The sequence below is a fragment of the Dipodomys merriami genome, unplaced genomic scaffold (genome assembly GCF_024711535.1).
Source record: "Dipodomys merriami isolate MVZ:Mamm:240054 unplaced genomic scaffold, mDipMer1.0.p SCAF_65, whole genome shotgun sequence".
Taxonomy (NCBI): domain Eukaryota; kingdom Metazoa; phylum Chordata; class Mammalia; order Rodentia; family Heteromyidae; genus Dipodomys; species Dipodomys merriami.
In genome coordinates, this window is record NW_027206235.1 from 7,213,547 (window position 1) to 7,234,549 (window position 21,003).

Here is a 21,003-nt window from a genome sequence, read left to right on the forward strand (position 1 = left end):
CACCTTCCCAGCCCCTAAAGAAACATTTCTTAGGGCTTATCCAAGACTTTCTGAGTCAGTCTGTATGCTATGGAGTTCAACAATCTAACAAGCCTTGGGGATGATCCTGAGCCATACCAAATTTACAAATACTGTATTAAATGTAGCTGGCATTAGTTGAATTTTCTTTGGAGGGGAAGGGAGGCAGTTTGGGGCTTGAACTCAGGGCCTGGGCACTGTCCCTTAGCTTTTTTGTTTAAGACTAGCACCCTACAGTCACTAGAGCCACAGCGCTAATTCTTGCTTTTTTGTTTATGTGGTACTGAGGAATCAAACCCAAGGCATCATGCATGCTAGGCATGCACTCTACCACTAAGCTACGTTCCCAGTCTCCAATTTTTTATTTTTGTAACTTTAAAAAATTCTTTCTGAGTGGGCTGGGAAGGTGGCTCAGAGTTCAGGCCCCATGACCAGACCTCCCCCCCCAAAAAAAAATTACTTCTGATTTCTCTGATTTTAAGACATTTTGTAAAATATTTATATACACGTATGTATATATATACACATTCTTACAGTTTTATAGGGCACTTGTGTAGACCATTGTTACTTCTTTTTTTTTTAACAGTCTTGGAGATCCAATGAGATCCTAGTTCATACAAGGCAACTGCTCCTCCAGCATTAGGTTACTATTTTAAATTTAAAAGTGACTATTCTTTCCCCAACATTAAAAAATGGAGAACTTTTATTTTCAATGCTGAAGATTAAACCTAGGGTCTTGAACTTGCTGAGCAGTGTTACCACTTGGAAGCATATGTAGCCCAAAGTCTGTATTTAAATCACAGCATTACACTGGGTACCTAAACTTATTAGGTATTACTTGGTTAATTAGGTATTAAGATGGTTAAGGGGGAAAATGAGGCTATTAATAATCAAGAAATTAATGCCTGGGAAGGTAGCTCAGTGGTAGAGTCCTTGCCTGCACGAGGCCCTGGGTTCCTCAGCACCACTTAAGCACCACATAAGCAAAAAAAGCTGGAAGTGGCGCTGTGGTTCAAACGGTAGAACGCTACCCTTGAACTGAAGAGCTGAGGGACAACGCCCAGGCCCAGAGTTCAGGCCCATGACTGACCAAAATAAACAAATTAAGATATATTCAAATTTAAAAATACCTGCTTTAATAGCTAGGATATGGAAACAACCTAGATGCCCCACCACAGATGAATGGATCCAAAAATTCTGGTATCTATACACAATGGAATATTATGCAGCCATTAGAAATGACAAAATAATGGCATTTGCAGGGAAATGGATGGAGCTAGAAGGAATCATGTTGAGCGAGGTAAGCCAAGAAAGAAGAGACAAATGGTACATGGTCTCCCTGATAAGCGGATGCTAAATCCAAAACGTTAGGCGATATGACAAAACTAGCAGGGCTTAAGAAACAAAGAACTCCCACTCATCTGGTTGAACCACTACTAAATATCCCAATGCTGCTGATCACATATATGGTATATAACATATGAACACCGTTATATGTTACAGACTGTGATAGACAATTTGCTCCAGGAAAGTTAGAATGAACTTGTGACTTTAAATGAACATCATTATTCCACAATACTGTGAATTTCAGAAATTATTTAATCACTTAATCAAAATTAAAAAAAAAGAACCTTGGGGAAGGGAGGGAGGGGAGGATGGTAGGGGGAAAACAATGGAGGGGGTAACAATGTTCAAGAAGAAGTGTACTCAATACCTCACTCATGTAACTGTAACTCTCTGTATAGTACCTTTACAATAATAATAATTAAAAAAAACCTGCTTTAAGCTGGGTGCCGGTGGCTCACAACTGTAATCCTAGCTACTCAGGAGGCTGAGATCTGAGATTCGTGGTTCAAAGCCAGCCCAGGCATGCAAATCCGTGAAAATCTTTTTTTTTGGGAGGAGGGGGGGTCAGGTCGTGGGGCCTGAACTCTGGGCTTGGGCGCTGTTCCTCAGCTCTTCAGCTCAAGGCTAGTGCCACATCGCTACTTCTGGCTTTTTTTCTTTTTGCTTATGTGGTGCTCAGGAATCAAACACATTGCCTCATGCATTGCAAGGCAAGTGCTCTACCACTGAGCCACCTTCCCAGCCCCAAGTCTTTGAAAATCTTATCTCCAATAAACCACCAAAAAACTGGAAGTGGCACTGTAGCTTAAGTGGTAGAGCTCTAGCCTTGAGTTGAAGAGCTGAGGGACAGCGCCCAAGCCCTGAGTTCAAGCCCCACGACCTCCCCCCCCCCGAAAAAAAATAAAACTACCTGTTTCATAAAAATTTAGTGGCATTTTTATTTCAAAGTATACTTTAATGTTTTTGATCTTCAGTGTTTTTTTTTTTTTTTTTTTTTTTTTTTTTTTTTTTTTTTTTTTTTTTTTTGCTAGTCCTAGAGCTTGAACTGAGGGCCGGGGTGTTGTATTCAAGGTTAGCAGCACTCTACCAGTTGAGCCATAGATTCATTTCTGGAGGTCAGAGTTTTATAGACTTGCCTGCTGGTCTGGCTTCAAATTGTGATCCTCAGCTCTCATCCTCTCAGCTTACTTAGTAACCAGGATTATAGGCAGGAGCCACTGGTGCCCAGCTATTATCAGTGTTCTTTTAAGTATACCATTTACATTTGCAAAGTCAGTACCTCCCAAAAGCTTGGAGAGTAAAGTCATGGGTTGATGATGAATTTGCTTTGTAACACTTGACACAGGATTTAATACAAGTCGATTACAGCAGTCACATTTGCCTATTTTATGTGACTTTCAGCAAATTCCTTACATTTGTGTCCTTCTGAATTTGTAAAATAGGGATTTCATCTATCTTAGAACTTTAGGACACAGCTAAGGTGCTTTCATAAATAATTAATTAGACTAATGCTAAGTATGTGTTGAATGAAATGCCAGTAAGAACTGTATGGCTTTGAAAGGCTTGTTTTGGGAGCAATACTTGCTGGAATTTATAAATTAATAGTAACATTGCATATATTTTTTTCTAAGGCTGTTATTGTAGTGTTACTAAGTTTAGATCAGCTCAGTTTGAATTTTGCTGACTAGTTTTGCTAATTGAGAGAATGTCTTCGAACTCTCCAAACTCTTGAAAATTTAGTCATACTTTTCTGCTTTTATCTCTTATTAATGTTCAACTTTAGAAACTTAAAAAATACTATATAGTATATGTAGTGTATAGTATGCATATAATTTTTTTTAAATTTTTTATTGTGAAGATACTATACAGAGGGTTACAGTTACATGAGCAAGGGAGCGAGTACACTTCCTATTGAGCATTGCTACACCCTCCATTGTTTTCCCGCTAGCATCCCTCATCTCCCTAACTTCCCCGAGGTTCTTTTTTTTTTTAATTGTGATTAAGTGATTACATAATTTCCCAAATTTCACAGTATTGTGGAATAATGATGCTCATTTAAAGTCACAAGTTCATTCTAACTTTCCTGGAGCAAATTGTCTATCGTGGTCTATAACATATAACGGTGTACACATATGCATATAATTTTTAATTACTGTAAATTTACAGAGATTTCATAGTTGTATTTTCATACATGCATATAATATACATTGTTGAAATTATGTTCATTTTTTTTGGGAGAGGGTTAGTTGTGGGAATTGAACTCTGGGCCTGGGCTCTGTCCCTTAGCTCTTCAACTCAAGGCTAGTGATCTGCCACTGGACCCACCGTGTTACTCCAATTTTTTGCTGATTTATTGGAGATTAGAGTCTCAATAGACTTTCTGGCCTGGGCTGGCTTTGAACTGTAATCCTCAGATCTCAGCCTCCTGAGTATCTAGGATTACAGGCATAGCCACTGGCACCCAGCTTGTCCTTTCTCCTTCTGCTGGTCGTCTTTCCCCATCATTCTACCTTTTACTGTCATAGCATCTATTTATTTATTGAGCCAAGCCTGGGCCTTCACTCAGGGCTTGGGCACTGTCTCTGATTTCTCTCTCTCTCTCTCTCTCTTTTTTTTTTTTTTGCTCATGGCTTGTACTTTACCGTTTGAGCTGTAGTTCCACTTTGGAATTTTTGGCAGTTAAAAGTCTCATGATCCTCAGCTCTTACCCAACATGTTAGGATTACAGGTATGAATCACTCCTGCCTGACTTGTTATAAAATTTTAGTAAACATCCTTTTTAAGATTTGTTTCATATTTTGTGATTTTATAATAGGTAAATGAAGCAGCAAGTTAGAGTTGATAAGTTGAAAATGAAACGTTTTGTTTAGAAAATACTACTTAATAAAGATAAATGACTTGATCTTGATGTCCTTGTGTCTGATAGGCCTTCATATTTTGATTATGGCCCCTTTGGTTTGACTTAAAAGTTCTAAGTTTGGGCTGGGAAGATGGCTCAGTGGTAGAGTGCTTGCCTTGCATGCCTGCGGCCCTAGGTTCGATTCCCTAGTACCACATAAGCAAAAAGAAAAAAGCCGGAAGTGGCGCTATGGCTCAAGTGCAGCGCCCAGGCTCAGAGTTCAGGCCCTATGACTGGACCCAAAAAAAAAAAAAAGTTCTAAGTTTGTGGTGACTTTGTGTGGGCTTTCTTATGGGCATCCATACTGTTTAGTAAAAAGGTAAAATCTGAGACATAACTGCTTTTCTATATATTTGCAAAAGAACTTCAATCCACATAAGTTTACTGTTAGATTTGGAATTTACTGCTTAATTTTCTCATTGCTTTTAAAAAGCAAATAATAAAAGGAAAGTTCTACAATTTAACCACTAAAGAGAAAGAATAATATTTTTATATTTTAGAATTTCTAAACCTGTTGTGTTCTGATTTTTTTTCCTCTGAACTTTCACAATTTTCCTTCCTTCATTCCTTCCTTTCTCTCTCCCTTTCCTCTCTCCCTCCCCTCTCTTCTTTCCTTCTTCCCTTTCCTCCCTTCTTTCCTCCCTTTAATTTCTTTCTCGAGCTGGTACCAGTACTTGAACTCAGGGCCTAGGCATTTTCCTTTAGTGTTTTTGTTTTTGGTGCAAGGCTGGTGCTCTTATATTTGAGCCACAGTTTCACTTCTGCCTTTTTGATAGTTAATTGTAGATAAGTGTTTCATGGCCTTTTCTGCTTGAGCTGGGTTCTAACCATGAACCTCAGATCTCAGCCTCCTGAATAGCTAAATTACAGGTGTGATCCATGGGTTCCTGGCTTCACAATTTTTTTGTATTTGCTATCAAAATGTAATTAGATTATGTCCTATTTCCATTTTGCATATAAAACACTTTTTGTAGGCCATTTGAAAATGGAACATTTCTAAGAGAAAACCATAGACACAGCCACCATAAGGTGTTCCTTGGTAACTAGCAGTGCGGTCTCTAGGCTAATTTATGTACTATTCAGGAATCTTAGGGGATTGTATCCCCATGGAGAGTTATTTTGTTCATCAGCTTTGTTTTTGACTTATCAGTCTTGAGCATATTCTTTACCCCACCTATACTTCGAATTGATTGTGAAGATCAAACATTGAGCAGTATATTTACTGTTACAATATTTATTTTATTTTTTTGTGTGTGCTGATGCTGAATATTGAATTCAAGGTCTTATACTCTTGCTTGGCTTTTTCAGTGGCCTGGTGTGTGCTACTACTTGAGCTACATCTGCACTTCCAGGATTTTTCTCGTTAATCGGAGAGTCCCTTGGACTTTTCTGCCTGGCTGGCTTCAAATCAACATCAGACTGAGCCTCCTGAGTAGCTAGATTACAGGCATGAGCCACTGGTCCCAGACTCTTAAAATATTGCAGCCTCCTGGCTACTTAGGAGAACTGAGATCTGAGTATCTTGGTTTGAAGCCCAAAGAAAAGTGCTTGGGAATCCCAATTAACCATCAGAAAAGCAGATTGGAGTGTGTGACTCAAGTGATGGAACACCAGCTGTGAGCAGAAAAAAGACAGCAAGAGTATGAAGCCTTGCCTTGAGTTCAAGCCCTATTGGCACAGAAAAAGTGCTCAAACAATAGATTGATAGGTCCATTTAGCAAAATGTATTAAATAATTACTGGCATGAAAATGTGTTCATATTTAATTAGAAGTATATAATGATGTTTAAATTAGGTACTTTCTGTTTTTTCACAGTACTAGAGTTTGAGCTTGAGCTTTGAGGCATTGAGCCTGGTTCGTTTGCTTGGCTGGTTCTCTACCACTTGAACCATGCTTCCAGATCATCTCTGCTGGTTATTCAGACTTGGTGATTTTTTTTCTCCCCAGCCTGGCTTTGTCCAGTTTGGGGGAGAAGTTTTTGTTTTTTTTTTTTTTTTTTTTTCGTTCATGGGGCTTGAACTCTGGGCCTGAAAAGCCTGTTCAATTAAACTGAATGAGACCAGGTGCTGGTGATTCCTGCCTCTAATAGCCACATGAGGCTGAGATCTGAGAATTGAGGTTCTTAGCCAGTCTGGGCAGAAAAGTTCATGAGAATCCCATTTTCAGTAAACAGTGGAGCTATGCCTCAAGTGGTCTAAAGCTGTAGCATTGGGCACAAAAGTTCAGGGACAGTGCCCAGGCTCTGAGTTCAAGGCCCAGGATCTGTACCAAAAAAAAAGTTCATGTAAATGAGTTGGTGTTATGGATCTAGGAACTCATTACTGAATTAATAAAGTATATCAGATTGACATGTAGTTCTGTGGTTTAGTGCTTGACTTGTTTCTGTGAGACCTGGATGCAATCCTTAGTACTGTAAACGAAAAAAAAAAACAGTAGTATTTGGAATAAAATATAGCCTACTTTATCCCTACCTCTAAACAGAAAACATTTATTGTTCTGCAAAGAAATGGAACCTAAAAATATTTTAGAAGCCAGGTGGCTGGTGTTTCACACCTATACTCCTAGCTATTCAGCCTGAGATATGAGGATCAAATTTCTAAGACAGCCTGGAAGAAAAGTCTGTGTGGCTCTCTTGTGTTCCAAGCTGGAAGTGGAACTATGGCTATAGTAGAGTGACTGTAGCCTTAAGTAAAAAAGCTAAGCAATAGTGGGAGGCTCTGACTTCAAGCCCAAATATCTGTATACATACTTCCCCCAAAAAGACTTTTCCAACATTTGTTCTGCCAGTACTTAGAGCCTTCTCATGTGTTGGTAAGATTGTGTTCATTGAAATGAATTCATCAGACTTTATATCCTTGTCTTCCCTTTAATTTGTATTTTATGAAATGCATCATATAATAGTGTTATTTTAGTAATGCACTATGTATATATTTATTTGAGGTTGCATTGCACTTATTATCTTCTTCTGTTTTAGTGCTTTTTTAGGACCAAAGGATATATTTCCTTACTCAGAAAATAAGGAAAAGTATGGCAAACCAAATAAATAAAAAGGTTTCAATGAAGGCTTATGGGAGATAGATAACAATCCAAAAGTGAAATTTTCAAGTGTACAGGTGAGTCATTGGATACCCACTTAGTTTAGTATTATTTATTCAGTCTTGGAGGAAAAAATACCATCATAGCTAGAGGAAAATAAGATGGCATTTAATACTCTTAGTAATTTTGGATTAAATTGTGTTCTTATTTATGGAATAAACTTTGACTTTTTATGTCTAGATGAACTACTGAAATTATTATACTGCTAATGAGACCTCAGAAAACTGAGAAATGCTTGGTTATTTACTCCTAAGAATAAAGTTTAATATATTAGATTTAAAGCCATATATACTGTCTTTTTTTTTCTTTCTTTATTTATTTTTTGTCAGTTGTGGGACTTGAACTCTGGGTCTGTGCACCATCCCTGAGCTCTTCAGCTTAACGCTAGAGCTCTACCACTTGAGCCACAGCACCACTTCCAGTTTTCTGGTAGTTAATTGGTGATAGAGTGTCAGGGACTTCCCTTGCCCAGGCTGGCTTTGAATCTCGATCCTCAGATCTCAGCCTCTTGAGTAGCTAGGATTACAGGCGTGAGCCACCAGTGCCTGGCTTCTACTATATTAGCTCTCAGACATTTCCATACATGCATACAAATCGTTGAAAATAAGTTTTATTCTATTTTCATACATGTGTAAAGTACTTAATTTGCCCTCTCCTTGGCCCTCTTCCCTCCTGCTAGTACCTGATCACCCAGAAGAGCCTATATTACTTTCCTATCATTCATTTTTTTAAGTGTGTATTACACAAAGGAATTTTGCCATGTTATTTCACATATATACATATATGCTATGTTCAGTTCAGGATATTTTTTTGGAGGGGTCAGTTGTGGGGCTTGAACTCTGGACTTGGGTGCTGTCTCTGCGCTCTTCAGCTCAAGGTGACAGACCAGGGGGTTGTGTGTGTGTGTGTGTGGTGTGTGGTGAGTGTGCGAGTGTGAGTGTGGGTGGTGGGTGGTATGTGTGAGCGTGAGTGGTGTGTGTGTGATGTGATTGAGTGTGTGTGTGGTGTGTGTGGTGTGATTGAGTGACTGAGCGTGTGTGGTGTGTGTGTGGTGTGGTATGAGTGTGAGCATGTGGTGTGAGTGTGGTGTATGTGGTGTGAGTGGTGTGATTGTGAGCAAGCATGTGTGGTGTGTGTGATTGAGTGTGAGTGTGGTGTGTGTGGTGTGATTAAGTGAGTGAGCATGTAGTGTGTGGTACTTTTGGTGTGTGGTGAGTGTGAGCGTGAGTGGTGTGGTATGACTGTGTGGTGTGAGTTTGGTATGACTGAGTGTGGTGTGAGTGCTGTAGGTGTGGTGTGGTGTGATCATGTGTGGTGTATGTGAGTGAGCATGTATGGTGTGTGTTGTGTGGTGTATGAGCATGTGTGGTGTGTGGGTGGTGTGATTTGAGTGAGCGTGTGTAGTGTGATTGTGAGTGTGAACATATGTGGTGTGAGTAAAATGGGTGGTATGATTGAGTGTTAGCATGTGTGGTGTGTGGTGTGAGTGGTGTATGGTGTGTGAGTGAGCGTGTGTGTGGTGTAATTGACTGTGAGCGTGTGGTGTGTGTGGTGTGATTGAATGAGCGTGTGTGGTGTGTGGTGTGTGGAGTGTGACCGTGTGTGGTGTGTGTGATTGTGTGTGTGGTGTTAGTGTGAGTCATTCCATTGTCCTAGGTGCTGGGTGTGAATGTTGCCTTATGCTCCCGGCCGCTCTTCCGTGGCTCTTCAGGGAGCAGAGCACAGAGCTTGTGGGTCACCTGCTCCTCTGCACGGGGCCGGGGTCGTAGGGTCGCTGGGTCACGGGGATCAGCGGGGCCAGCCGGGCTGAGGGTTGGCAGGCCCAGCCTGGCCTTGGCTCCCACCCTGACTGCACCCAACGCCCACCACTCCGTGGTCCCCGCGGTACTGGAGGCAGAGGTTGGAGGCTCTCAGTTGGAGGCAGTCTGGACCAACTTCACCCTCATCTCAGAGAGACTGGTGAGGAGGGCACCTGGCACAGCAGGGAGGCTGGGTGGGGCCCTGTGCCTGGTGGGGGAGCTGCCTGGCCAGGCTCTGGGCCCGCCGCCCCCCTGGACAGGGCAGCAGGTGCTGCTCCGCAGGTGGCCACTTGAGGGCGCTGTCTCCCCAGCCTGCAGAGCCGACAGAGGCCTTGTGCAGCCAGGATCCCATTAGTGGTGGAGGGGTGTCTGGTCCAGCTGGAGGGCGGCCCAGGTCAGGGGGTGACGGGCCAGCCGGGAGTGGGGAGGCCCACACGGTGGGGATGGAAGGGTGCGGTGGGAGCAGTGGGGGGTGTAGTGGGGGCGAGGTGTAGGGGGAGGTTCTGGGTGCAGCATGGGAGTTCTGCCCCTGATGACTTTCTTCTCTGCATAGCACCTGATGCCTGGCATTTCCTCAAATCATCTTCACAACACATAGGAGGTGGGCACCTCTGCAGCCCTATCTTTTTACACAAGAAGTTAAGTAATTCAGCATCAGGTAATCACGTGAACTGGCATTGACTTCAGGTCTGCCAGAGTTGGAGAACTTCGTCTCTTTGTTCCAAAGGAAATTGGACTATCTGTCTCCAGAATGTGGCTTTGCTCTGTTAAATGGCCCCAGGACTGGGAAGGTGGCTCAGTGGTAGAGCGCTTGCCTTGCATGCCTGAGGCCCTGGGTTCGATTCCTCAGCAACACATAAGCAAAAAGAAAAAAGCCGGAAGTGGCGCTGTGGCTCAAGTGATAGAGTGCTAGCCTTGAGCTGAAGGGCTGAGGGACAGCACCCAGGCCCAGAGTTCAGGCCCCATGACTGGACCCCCCCCAAAAAATCACCCCAATAAAGCTGTTGTCTTCACTTGAAAGGTTGGGGAATCAGGAGATACTTTAGGTGGGGCATAAAAGCCTGTGCAAACATAAAAGATCAACATTCTATTGTTGATATATATCATAGTAAGGACATTTTAAATGCAATGCAAACATAACACAGATTCCCTGCTGATGTTTCTAACTTAGTAATTTGTGAGTTCGACTTCTGAGCAGATCTTCATTGAGACACTTGAGTCATAGAGAAAAAATAACACTTGGCTTTGGAGTTCATCAACTTGGAAATTTTTTTTATATTTTTTTATTGTGAAAATACTGTACAGAGGGGTTACAATTACATGGGCAAGATAATGAGTACATTTATTATCAAGCATTGTAGCCTCCTCCTTTGTTTCCCCTTCCCATCCCTTCACATCCCCCTTTCCCCCAATCCTCCCCTCCCCCTCCCCACCGAAGTTGTAAAGTTCGTTTTCGACATGACAACTTGTACTTCTCATTGTCGCAATGGGTCCACCTGTATCCTCGTTTAAATGACTTGTTTTTCCCTTTCCCCTCCACAAATTATACCGACATCAAATACAGTGAAAGTAGGGGTTATAAAATGGGGGAGGGACATAGAAAGCAACAAAGAAATAATCTTATAAATGCGTTAGAAACAATCGCATGAAAGAAAACATTTGAATACATATCTTAGGGTTTATTTCCCTAACATTACCTCATCTGACTTTTTCTGCTTGACTCAGACATATACTAGATATTGCAAATAAGGGGAACCATGGGACCTATGTTTCTTTGGGCTTGGCTTACTTCACTTAATATAATTTTCAACTTGGAAATTTTATTATTTTACTTTGTGAAGACAAGGCCTTACACACATGGAAATGAGAAACTAATTCGTAAGTGTACAATTAAACAGACACAGTTTGTATGCAAGTGTACACAGATGTATTAACTGAAGTATGGTATTTGCAGGGGAGAATTCGGATGGTAAAATTCCTCAGGAAAACAAACTCATAGTCCAATGAAATGAATACCAGGAAACTGGCACTTTAAAGGTATGAGTAGGTCAAGGGGAGGGAGGGTGGATGAATGAAGAGAGGAAGGCAACCATAATACTTAACATGTATCCTGTGAAACCAAGAATTGAGAACAGGGCTGGTTTTGGGAGAGTTGGGAGAGAATGATGAAGGGGTGGCATGATCAAGGTGCATTGTATTTATAAACTGATGTGTGCCACCACTGATAACAAAACCACAATATAAAAGGGGCAGCGAACACTGGGAGACATTGGCATAGGTGAGAATTACCTGCCTGACCACTGATAGAACCACACAGGCACTTCAATGGGGAAAGCCATTTCACAGAAATCATCTCAGGGAGACAGTGAATGTTTTGTCTTTATGAGGTATGCAATATTTGGATGTCATAGAAAGGAAGGATTCGAGGCACGAGCAGGGGTGGTGGGGGAGGAATATGCCCGGTCCCTTCCTGTGCTGGTGAGGTGCAGTGGGACAGTAGGGTTGCGGTGGAGGCGTGGGGAGAGGAGGCTAGAGGAGACCTTGAATGTCACATTGAGGATGGGTTTTGTGCTGCAGCAGCAGAGGACTGTCAGGAGCACAGAGGGAAGATTTCCTCGGTGGTGCTGTGGAGGCAGAGACAGGAACCATAATACTAATTAGGCATTCATTGCTAATACGCTCATAGGAGTGGTGGCCAAGAGTAGGATGTGAGAGATGTGGAAAGTCAGTATGAAAGCACAGCTGAGTTACTCAAAGACAAATTTCCAAGTGGGTAATGAGAAAAGGAGAAACTCTCTGACACAAAAATAGAACAAGGTGAAGGAATTTGGTGGGGGCGGGTGGTTAAGAAGGTGCCTATTTTGAGATAACAAACTTGCTTCTGGATGTAATGAGTTTTGATGTGCTGTTAGAATGTGACGTGTAGATGTCCACATATAAAATTGCCAAGTGCAGATATCTGAATTCTGATGATGTGAAGCTCTGGAGTGCCAACGTGAACCGTGAAACCAAGAGCTTCTGAAAAATTCAGGCCCCAAACGCTTTGAGATGTCAAACCTCAACCCGTCACTAAATTATTCACATTTGATTTTGTTCTCATAATGAACAGAGCAAAGAATCCGTTTTTTTCTCACAGATTTTTTTTGAAGTTGGCAAAAATAATGGATTTTAAAGAAGTCATCAATGATCACTGAACTTACTTGGTAGATTCTTTTTTTCTTTTTGGTGAGGAATGACTCACATACTAGAAAGTATAAAATCCAATGGCAAATATACACATGAGTCCCCCTATACGTACCACTCCCATCAGGAAATGGAACGCTTCCAGCACTCCAAAAAGTGCCTCATAAGTTAAGGTCTCTCCAAGATGCTACCTTCCAGAATGACTACCACTTTGAACAATATCCACTTAAGTTATTTTTATGCCTACAGCTCTGTATGAATTGAATCATACAATGATATATCACATACTATATATGATCTTGTATCTGTGGTAATATATATCTTTCTTTGGTTAAGATGCATTTTTCTAGTATAGTTCATGGAAACAAATCTGGAGACGTGGATGTAATTTACACTTATTGAGGAACCATGCCACCCTAGTACACTAGGCCATCGGCCGCACATAGGGACTTTGTCTGCATTGGTGTACACACACACACACACACACCACACAGACAGGCTGAAGCACACACACACACACACACACACACACACACACACACACACACACACACACACACACACACACACCCCACACAGACATAGGCTGAAGGCCCCTAGATGAGGTCATGGCAGACTCAGGCACTGGTTATGGCCCAGGTTTTACCCTCTTTTCTCAAGAGTGGGGGGAAGACTCTTACAACTCTCATGTGATCGTCTTAGGTCAAATGAATATTTTTATTTTACCCCCACTCTTGGTGTAGGGACAGGAAAGTTGTTTAGCCTTTGCAAACTGATTTTTTTATCTAAGTGCTGAAAAGTTAGTTTGCTCTTATAATAGCATAAATAAACACTCTTGGAGCGAGAGCTCAGTTTTATTCTTCCCTCTTCAGCAAAGCATTAAAAACAAAATCACCTCCATTCTAAACACAGAAACCTAGAATTACAGGAAGGACATCTCATTTATTTAATAGTGGTAAGGAAAATACTTTATGGAACAAGGACCAAGGACCTTAGATAAGGGGACTAGAGCCACAGCTTCCTGCAGCTGTGCAATGAGTTACAGGCAGGGAGGGAGAGGTGGAAGCCTTGCAATTATGTGCACAGAAACACCTTTCAGTAATCCAGGAGCTCAGGGCTGCCCAGCATGCTTTGTATTAGAGGCTGGGGACACCATATTTCTTTGTATCCTTAGAGTTTCTGTTGCCTTCTGAAACTGATACAACACAAATTGTTTGTGTGTGCGTGTATGTATGAAAGAGGAAGCACTTTAGTTCAAATGAGCACTTAATATTCGTAATTTGATCTAATTTTAATAAATTATATATGGGAAATACTGAATGGGCCACAAAATATTTTATTATTACTATTTTTTAAAATAAAATGTTTTTCTCCATTTCTTCTGTCCCACCTTCAATTTTTTGTTGCTTTTTTTTCTTATGAGCAAGAATTATATCTGCTCATATTCTCAAAAATTTATCTGCTTTAAAATGTTGAGAACATCAGGTCTCCTGTCAGTAAGCAGACAGGAGAAGTTAGGGAGAAGAGCATTGTTTGGAAAAGAAAACTTAGTCATCCTGTCACCTGAATGCATATTTGTGTACTGCTTAGATATTGCTGCTCCAAGTGATTCTGAACAGCTATTCAAAGGGTGCATTGGTATGTGACATTTCAGAGGGAGATGAAGCTTCAGTCCACAAAAGGACATATATTAATTGGGGATTTTACTTTATTTTGGCACAGAGTTTTAAAAAAAAAATCACCTGGATGGATTTTAAGATATAGACAACGTTTCAGATCTGGTTTTGGAAGCCTGATTGAGAAAGTTCTTTCTCCCCAGCATTTAGGACAGCATGTTCTCTCTAAAGAAAGCTGTCTATTTTTCTTTTCTTTGATGGACCTTCAGTTTAGAACAGACACAAAGCTGGGAACACAACCCAAGGCAGAAAAAATTCACTCCTATGTACTGTTGGTCAGGTTGACTGTAGGACACAACCTCAAAGGTTATGGATCGGTGGTGGAGCCTTGTCCCTGCGTGAGCATGTTTTCTGGACTTTGGCTGGAGCTGAATTCCTGACTTCTGAAAGGAGGGATGGGTCTGGGTTTCTAGCGGGAACAGCCAATGGGAAGGAAGTAATATTCATTAAGAGTGTCTCAGGCAGGCCACACCAGTAAGGCATGCTGTTAACACACCCTCCTGCACACTGTTCGCCTGTGTTTGAAATCCTTCCAGGATACTGGGGTTACTTTTTTTTTCCAACCAGGAAGAATACATGATTGGATTCTTCTTTTTATCCCTTCCTTCCTTCCTTCCTCGCTTCCCTCCCTCCCTCCCTCCCTCACCCATCTCCCCCTCCCCCTGCTGCCCTCCTCTGGAGCTCTTCTTTCCAGCAGGAGCTTGAGAATAAGATTATTATCCAATCAACTCAACAGCAGCCCATGTCAGTGTCCACATGTGCATCTGAGACGAGAAGAGATTCATTTGTGACCTGGAAACTGAAGTCTGCTTAGGTCTGTAAATATGAATAAAGCCCATTCTCCTTAATGATGAAGGTAATCTCCAGTAATTTAATTGTCTTTCTTAACTAGTGGGGATAACCCATTTCTCTCCACCCCCCCCTCCTCTCACACAAAAACTATGCTTCTCATAGAGTGATCTTTACAAACACAGGGGAAATATGTCTTTTGGTTAATTGCATTTGAAGGAGCTTCCCCCCCCCCTTTTTTTCTTTTTTGTATGAGATACTCTTCTTTCTCCACCACAAATTATGTGTTTTTCTAATAAATATTGTGGTGAGCTGCTTGGGCTCTTATGGGCTAACTGTGGAAGTGGTTGGTGTGTGTGGGATGTACTCCTGGCTTGGGTTAGCTTTGGTGAAAGTTGCTGCTTTGTTTGCTGCTACAGATGAAAGGCAGTTTCTTTCTGTTGCCGTTGTTTGTGGAACTTTGGTGGACCTGGAGTGGATTGTGAGACCCCCCTGCCAGCCCATCCCCTGTGAGCACAGAGCCGTTGTCTCTTTCCATGTGTCATGTGCATTTTCCAAAACATTCAGCCGTGCCTCTAAGAAAGAAGTACAGCTTCTTAAGATGGCCTAGGAATGGAGCTGTTTTCTTTTCAATATGGTTTTGGAAAGAAATTATAGATGGAAGGTAGAAATCAAGTTGTACAGAAGGACTTAAGTGTAAGCCAGGAATGCAAAGATTAGACTCACTGGTTTAGTTAGGGCAAATAACTTCACTTTGAATTATTTTCTTCTTTTGAGTGAAAAAAAAGTAGATCTGTGTTGAAAGCAGTGTCTGAGGAGACCAGCTTATAACACACAGCAATTGCAGAGACAAGTTAGGTGACACCAAGAACAAGTGTGTCTAGGCAGTCCCTTTAAAAATACCCCAACCGAGGTTATGAAACCACACAGCTTCTTTGAGGAATAACGCATCCAGGGCTAAAGCAGCCTAATTTTATTCAAGGATTTGAAGAGTAAAAAGGGATTTGGTTCTTTAAAAAAAGGAAAAAAGAACAGCCGAGTGAGGATTATTGATCAGTGAGGGATTAAACATTTGCTGGAATACAAAGCATCAGGAATTATCAACATGGACATCACAGTGGCCGGCCATTCAGCACTTGGAAATGCAAACAGCCCAGTTTCCCACTGATCCAATGGCAGCAGCCTGGAGCTCTTGATTCCCTGTGTGTCTACCTTTGTACTCCCTGCCCCTGGACAGGGATGAGGAGATGGGTTAGGGGTGAAAGGAAACTAATCTTGCTCTTTTAACTTCTGTCTGTCTGTCCCTCTTGAGCAGGCCAAGCAGAGACCAGAGAGGGAAAGCACTGGGGAGCCTAGGAGAGGTCCTGAGGTCCAGAGAGGATCAGGAGATCTATCGGGAAACCTCAACTACCACTTCCTCCTGTTGCCAGGGCTGTGGTCCTGTCTGCTTGCCGGCCCGCACCTGCCTCTGTGGTTCACAAGGAAAAGGCACTTGGCTCTTGTACAGCCGGCCCGAGGGAGTAGTGCTGAGGCCATCCCGCCCTTTCTGGTTTTGTCTTTTTCTTCCCCCGTCAGGTGCCACTGGCTTTGAACCATGTAATTGCATCAATAAGCCATCTCTGGGATGAGCGGTGTGTGTGTGTGTGTGTGTGTGTGTGTGTGTGTGTGTGTGTGTGTGTGTGTGTGTGTGTGTGTGTGTGTGTGTGTGTGTGGGTGGGTGGGTGTGTGTGTGTGTGGGTGGGTGTCTGTGTGTGTGTGTGTGTGTGTCTGTGTGTGTCTGTGTGTGTCTGTGTGTGTCTGTGTGTGTGTTCTACTGGCAGCCTGGCTCTGCCACCCTGCCTCCTGGAAGGGTTTGCAGGACTGAGGACATTGGTTTGGATCCTGAGGCTGATTTTTATCACCTCTGCATAAGGCTTAGCCTGTGAGGAGGGAAAGTGAGAGGGAGGGAAGAGGAAGTCTGACTTTGCACTTTCAAGAGCATGTGTGATTTTCCAGGATGTACATAATATACATTGAAGCATCTGTGTTGTGGGCTCCCAGAGATTTGCCTGTTCTCAGTGCCGATTCTTTGTGCACCCTGCATACATCCCACCTTTTGGACTGGGGGAGGCAGTGGAGGATGTTGTATAAGAGGACCAGTGTCCTGACCCACGTGCTGACTGGGTTAAAACAGGTGCACAGATACTTCAAGCTCCAGCCCACGTCTCTACCTACCCCTGGGCAGGAAGAGCCTAGGGTCACCGTCTGCCTCTTGGAGACTCAGTTTCCCCATCCACTGGGAAGTTTTTGATAAAGGCCTTTATTTTGGGTGCCACATTCTCATGCTGAGTCTCCTATTGCCTTCTGTTGTCAACTTGAGGAGCCTTTGAAACTTTGGGGGAGACGTTCCCATCTTTTTCTTCCTTCTTCTTTTCCATACATTGGACTGTGTTGCTATTTTCAGGCCACAAGTGATGAGACTGAAATGTAAGTGTCTTGATGTGCCAGGTGGGGACATCAGGCCACCTGGCTCAAAACCTGGAATTCTAGGACATGTTAACTGTCTGAACCACAGAGGTAGAGAGAGCACACACAGGGCCACACTCCCTGACCCGTGAATGTCACAGATGTGGCCGGGCCAGGCCTTGAGACCATGTCAACCCTGGTCCAGAGGAGAAAGGACACACTCCACCCACAGCTCTTTTTAGGGAGCTGGGATTGAGTTCCATCTGTAGAATCGCAAAGTGTTTCTGGGTTCGGAGCCACTCTTTCTCAGACGTCAAGTAAACACACACAAGGTTGCAATGAGGGTTATGCAAGCCTGTATGCTGGGGTTTGACTCAGGACAAGCCCTAAAATGAGCACATTTTGCTCATTTTTGCTGTTCAAAATTTTGGTGATCCTAGGGTTTAAACTCAGAGCCTTGCACTTGTTATACAGATGCTTTGCCACTTGAACCTTGCCTCTAGGTTCCTTTGCTTTCTGCCAATGTTGTATGACTGTGTCTGAATCCACCTCCTCTAGGTTCACCGGTGATGTGGGACTCCCGGGCCCATGTCACCGCACTGTTTTTCTCCCCCAGAAACAGTGTCTTGTGGACCTTTCTGCCCGGTCTGTCCTAGAACCTTGATCCTTCTAATGTCAGCCTGCTAAGTAGCTGAGATGATAGGTGCCAGCCACCAGCATGTAGCTGAGGATGTATTGTCCCTCTGTGATCCTACTGAGCCCAAACCTTAGATGCACCCAGTGATTGTGTTGGCGAATTGACATCATCGGATGAGCAGCATATATGGCTTATTTATTGACAGTCGAGGTCCAAGCCCTGACTAGGCCCAAAGCCTTAGCCTCACTCTTGGTCCATGGAGATGGAAGACTATCCAGGCAGATGTGTCTCAAAACAGCAATGCTGCTGAGTTTGGTGTGTGTGGTTGTTTGGGGTGTGTGTGGTTGGGGTATGTGTGGTTGTTTGGGGTGTGTGTAGTTGTTTGGGAAGTGTGTGGTTTGGGATGTGTGTGGTTGTTTGGGGTGTGTGTGGTTGTTTGGGATGTGTGTAGTTGTTTGGGATGTGTGTGGTTGTTTGGGATGTTTATGATTGTTTGGGGTGTGTGTGTGTGGTTGTTTGGTGTGTGTGTGTGGTTGTTTGCGGGAGTGTGGTTTGGTTTCCTGCTCATCAGCCTTGGTGGGTGCCATCTTCTCCCCTCCCCATAGGATGCTCTCTGCTCACAGTGGTGTGACCTGTACCCCTCTCTATTCTCAGTGTTTAACCTGTACCTCCTCTCTGCTCTTGGTATGACTCTATCCCCTCTCTGCTCTTGGTAGTGTGACTTGTATCCCTTCTCTGTTTTTGGTGTGACCTGTACCCCCTCTCTGCTCTTGGTGTGACCTGTACCTCAGGGCTAATTTAGGACATTGGGATTTAGAATGCAGTTGGAGATGGGAAGGAGAGGGGACTGGAGAGGGAGGCTGGGAGAAGAGTTCTGGTCCCACACCTGCTCGCTGCTCCTCAGGACACCTCTGTGCACTCCACAGGGCCACTGTGAAGCCTGATGGGGAGGAGCTCTATTCTGGCTGTCCAGGGCCCCGCGGAAGGAAAAGCAAGGGAGGAACGCGCTTGAAAATAACATCGTGACTGTTCATGGGGTAGAGTTCTGCTTTTGCCAGCTTCATTTTTAATGAAAGGATGGAAATGTCCAGAGGCAGGGTGGTGACTAATGGAGTTGCATTGTCCTCTTCTTATTGGAGTTTCAACAGCAGGGCATCCAAGCTCACTCTCTGAGACTGCATTCACGCCAATGTGCAATATGAAATGGAGTTCCTTCCGCATTCACCTCTCTCTAGTCCTAGGCCTGGAGCAGCAACTTAGTCTTCACCTGGTCTGATTTGATGGAATGATTCTCCAGCGCCCACTCCTTTTCTTATGTTGACAGTGGTAGTGGTGGGGGGGAACACAAATTTACATGACAAAGGACATAGTTCACCTTTTTCACCTGGGAAGTACTTGTGTTTGTTTTCTGGGTAGATAAACTACATTTAAATGGCATGATGGATTAAATAAAGTGTTATCTTTATTTCCTTACCATTGTTAAGGACTAAGTACTTCTGGGTTTTCTTTTTCTTTTTTCTTTTTTACTATCTGGCAGCAAAAATGCCAGCTCAAGTAGAAGTGTGGTTCAAGTGGTAAAATGCCAGCTTTGGAAGAAAACACTAAGGAAGAGCATGAGGCCACCAGATTGAAGTCTAGGCTTCCAGTCCCAGAGGCAGGCTGTGAGTCACAGCCCATTGGGGTCACCCAGCCCAGCACTGCGTAACAGACAGTGAAAGGGTCAGGACATGACTGCCATCATTTTGTTTTTCTTTGCATGCTAGGCTTTGAAGTCAGGGCCATGCCCTTACTAGACAGAAGTTATATCATCTGAGCAATGCCTCCGGCCCTTTTTGCTTTATTTATTTTTCAAATACGGCTTCCAGGCTGACCCATCAGCACCTCTCATGCATACTTGGATCATTAATGTCAGCTGCCCATGGCACTCATTCTCCCTCCCCCCCCCAACTCCTTGGAGTCCTGCTGGAGGCTCACGGCAGACACATCCTCATGACTGCTGTAAATGGAAGGGACCCTGGTCATCAGCAAATGGCAGTGTGAGGCCAAGCAAGGTCAGAACTGGTCAGGAATCAGGACTGGTAATGACTCTGTGCTTAGGGGCAGGCATAGCTCCTGATGAGTGGGTGGAGGACTGGACTATGTAGCTTCAGTCTATCTGTTTTCAGGCAGTGACTATCATAGACACATTTGGATTTTGTGAGGTTTTTGAGCAGTGAGGATGGAAATCAGCTTGAGGCACAGCTGTGGACAGGTTGGTTGGTCCGTCCCATGTGCCTGGGACACCTTAGCTTGCTTTGGCACCTAGGTAACAAGTTGCCCTTATGACGTAAGTTTATGATTTTCTCAAGTAGAGACTATATTAAACTCCACGAAGGCACAAGGCTTGACTTGTTCTGGCCACAACTAATTCCTCCTATTGTCTCCAGACAGAGCAGCAGCTCCACAAATAAGGGATTGGAGGGGGGCATGGGGAACGAGAAGGAAGGGGTGGCGTCGCCCAGGAAGCATTGTACTTGTAACCTGACTTCTGGAATTGTTACCCTGGGTGCAACCCCATCAAAATACTAATAAAAAAGTCATGTTTTCTTATTTGTTATGAACAAATAAGAAAAATAATTTTAAACAACCACACTCTATAACCCATAGATAATTACTTCTATTTTTGTTTTTAAGAAACAATCATTGTTGGAGAGTTTTCTTTGAAATACAAAAACTCTTCTTGGAAGCTTATCTGTGTATTAGACAACAGAGCCCCTAAGTTTGAGTTTGCAAAGACTTGGAAATGGAGACTTTCAGGATGATTGCACTCCTCCCGCGCAGTGTGTTTCCATACCCATGCATTCCCACAAAAATTTCCTCCAGTCATTTTTGGCACTCTAATCTTTGCTACCTAGTTTAGAAAACAAAAGTTGGGGAAAGTCATGTGAAGTGAAAGTTGTGCTTTTCTGTATATGGTTAAAGAAATCTTCCTTTGGGAACTGCCTACATTTCTTTGCTGTTTTCGGCAAGTTCTCCTGGCTCTTGCTGCTCTCTTTCTTCCTTAGAGGATTCTGTAAGGTCTATCCATCATCCAGTTACCAAAATGCACCTCACTGGAGAAGGAAAAATAGTTGG

At 43.1% G+C, this 21,003-nt stretch overlaps 1 long non-coding RNA gene across 1 annotated transcript; it reads left to right on the plus strand.

Moving 5' to 3' along the window:
- The first annotated feature begins 10,885 nt into the window (after positions 1–10,885).
- On the plus strand, positions 10,886–19,474 carry LOC138815552 (uncharacterized). The gene is made up of 3 exons (XR_011368370.1): positions 10,886–11,196; positions 14,716–14,832; positions 18,816–19,474. It is a non-coding gene; the product is annotated as an uncharacterized lncRNA (long non-coding RNA).
- The last annotated feature ends 1,529 nt before the right edge of the window (positions 19,475–21,003 follow it).